At 45.8% G+C, this 3394-nt stretch overlaps 1 non-coding gene across 1 annotated transcript; it reads right to left on the bottom strand.

Moving 5' to 3' along the window:
- Positions 1-2905: 2905 nt before the first annotated feature.
- On the bottom strand, positions 2906-2980 carry Trnat-ugu (transfer RNA threonine (anticodon UGU)). Its single transcript has one exon. It is a non-coding gene; the product is annotated as a tRNA-Thr (tRNA).
- Between the last annotated feature and the right edge of the window lie 414 nt (positions 2981-3394).

The following is a 3394-nucleotide window of genomic DNA, read 5'->3' as shown; positions in this document are numbered from 1 at the left end:
CGGCGGTTCCCATCGACTCGATCTCAGTCGTTGCACACCGATAACAGGAGGACGACCATCTAAGGACAAGTACCGGCAGTCATGAGGGACATGACGCTATGAGCAACTGTCGACATCAAATAACATTCCGAGCGGCTAGACCTGGCGCCAGTGTGTGGAGTGGATGCCATTTGGTACACCTCTGGTTCTCATAGGGGGTAATTTGGACGACAGGTGCAATGTTTCCGACGTGCTCCGGCTGTTGGCTCTGCTGAACCTTCGAGATGTCTGTCAAATCGTCTTTTAACAAAACCATGCAATAACGAGTGTTGCCCGTGCTGACCTGACCTACTCCGATACATAGGATGACCAGTTGTTGCCCCACAAAACCAATACTCAAGATCTCTTTCAATGAAAACGTTTGGACCTGAATGGAGTAAGGTTCCCGTTTCTGTCTTCTCAGACCAGTTTCACTAAGTGGAACATAGTGCACTCGCTCACGAACCGCACAAGGGGGTAAAAGCTACTACGTAATATTTACTACAAAATCACTGATAACACAAAAACACTGATTATCTCAAAAGAAGGGAGAACGAAATTGTCGCCAGCCCGCTAGGGCAATGAATCTCTAGAATCTTGAGAAAGGTAATGGCAAAGAATTTTAAGCTAATAATCAGTGGCGTGGCAACAGAAGGTTATCATCCTTTCCTGCAGCACAAAAGTTCACGAGAAAATAAAAAAAGAAAACACTGAGTTTGCCGTTACTTATTCGGAAATACTAAATTTAGAAAGTAACGAAAATGAAATCACTGGTTAAATAAATGACTGGCTTAATTTGAACTTTGTTAAGCAAAAAATAACTTTGAGTAACTTCAGTGTAACGTAATGCAAAATTTAGAAAAAGGCAAGCAATTTACTTTTGATTATTGAAAGATTGAACTGAATTTACTTTAAGCATATGAGTAATTGGTTTTACTATTAAATAACGATAATAAAATAGCACCAAACCAGCAGAAGTCACTCACTAAGTTAAATACAGAATAGATGAATTTGCGCACTCTTAATTTGTGCTATATCTTTAGTTATGTGACGGACGGTTGTAAATACACACTTCAAAAAAAGTTTTTCATCACCTCGGTTTCGAGATTTCCGGAACCTGTACAGAAAATGACAATAGAGATCAACATAAACATCATTTCCACCGTTTTTATTGCTCATGAAAACCACACATTGCATGCTGTACCACCATACAGTGAGACCTTCAGAGGTGGTGCTTCAGATTGCTGTACACACCGGTACCTCTAATACCCAGTAGCACATCCCCTTGCATTGACACATGCCTGTATTCACCGTGGCATACTAACCACAAGTTCATCAAGGCACTGTTGGTCCAGATTTTCACACTCCTCAACGGCGATTCGGCGTAGATCCCTCAGAGTGGTTGGTGGGTCACGTTGTCCACAAACAGCTCTTTTCAAACTATACCAGGCATGTTCGATAGGGTTCATGTCTGATGGACATGCTGGCCACTCCAGTCGAGCTACGTCGTCATCCTGAAGGAAGTCATTCACAAGACTTGTATGATGGGGGCGCGAACTGCCGTCCATGAAGGCAAATGCCTCGTCAATATGCTGCCGATATGGTTGCACTATCGGTCGGAGGATGGCATTCTCGTATCGTACAGCCGTTACGGCGCCTTCCATGACCACCAGCCGCGTACGTTCGCCCCACATAATGCCACCCCAAAATATTAGGGAACCTCCACCTTACTGCACTCGCTGGACAGTGTCTAAGGCGTTCAGCCTGAACGGGTTGCCTCCAAACACGTTTCCGACGATTAAGGCATATCAGTGAAGAGAACGTGATGCCAGTCCTGAGCGTTCCATTCGGCATGTTGTTGGCCACATCTGTACCGCGTGGCATGGTGCCGTTGTTGCAAATATGACCACGCGATGGACGTCTGGAATGAAGTTGCGCATCATGCAGCCTATTGCGCACAGTTTGAGTCATAACACTACATCCTGTAGCTGCACGAAAAGCATTATTCAACATGGTGGCGTTGCTGTCAGGGTTCATCCGAGCCATAATCCATAGGTAGCGGTCATCCACTGCAGTAGTAGCCCTTGGGCGGCCTGAGAGAGGCACGTCATCGACAGTTACTGTCTCTCTGTATCTCCTCCATTTCCGAACAACATCGCTTTGGTTCACTCCGAGACGCCTGGACACTTCCGTCGTTGAGAGCCCTTCCTGGCACAAAGTAACAGTGCGGACACGATCGAACCGCGGTATTGACCGTCTAACCATGGTTGAACCACAGACGACACGAGCCGTGTACCTCCATCCTGGTGAAATGAGTGGAACTGATCGGCTGTCGGACCCCCTCCGTCTAATAGGCGTTGCTCATGCATGGTTATTTACATCTTTGGGCGGTTTTAGTGACATCTCTGAACACTCAAAGGGACTGTGTCTGTGATACAATATCCACAGTGAACGTCTATCTTCAGGAGTTCTGGGAACCTGGGTGATACAAAATTTTTTTTAACGTGTGTAGTTATTCTTCCTAATCTCCATGCGTTAGTGGAACGGGCAAAATCCGTAATAACTGGTAGAATTGGACATACCCTCTGCCATAATCGTACACTCCACAATGGCTTACAGAGTATGGATGCCGACGCAGAACTAAAATATTAAATCACATCTAAAAATTTAAAATGTTAAAATATGTATGATGAAGTTTCTCATACGTTGAAATTATTTGAAAGTTTGTTTGTGAAGTTGGGAAATCACTATTCTTCGTCTGTTCTGAATAATATTTGTATGTTAATATTGTATTTGAAAATTTTATTTTACTGAAATGATAATTAAATGGACACCCTAGCTGCAAACAGGCGTTGATGTACTTCATTGGGGACATGTTGAAAATGTGTGCCCCGACCGGGACTCGAACCCGGGATCTCCTGCTTACATGGCAGACGCTCTATCCAACTGAGCCACCGCGGGCACAGAGGATAGTGCGTCTGCAGGGACTTATCCCTTGCACGCTCCCCGTGAGATCCACATTCCCAATATGTCCACACCACTACATTCGTAGTGCGCATAATAGATGTAGTAATATGATGGGCAAACATCTATTAGGCGCACTACGAATGTAGTGGTGTGGACATGTTGGGAATGTGGATCTCACGGGGAGCGTGCAAGGGATAAGTCCCTGCAGACGCACTATCCTCTGTGCCCGCGGTGGCTCAGTTGGACAGTCGGCTTTCAGCCGTGTTACCGTGCGGACGGGCTCGGCGCGCCGGGCAGTGCTCCGTAGGTGTTGTTGTTTACCCGCTAGCGCGCGGTCGCGTCGTTGTCTTGCCGTATAGTACCTGTACCGACCCGACATGGCGTTCTCATATCGAAAAGCTACAATCAA

The sequence above is a fragment of the Schistocerca nitens genome, chromosome 8, assembly GCF_023898315.1.
Source record: "Schistocerca nitens isolate TAMUIC-IGC-003100 chromosome 8, iqSchNite1.1, whole genome shotgun sequence".
NCBI classification, from domain to species: Eukaryota; Metazoa; Arthropoda; class Insecta; order Orthoptera; family Acrididae; genus Schistocerca; species Schistocerca nitens.
Note: the sequence above shows the minus strand (reverse complement) of the source record. Positions and strands in the feature narration are given on the sequence as shown.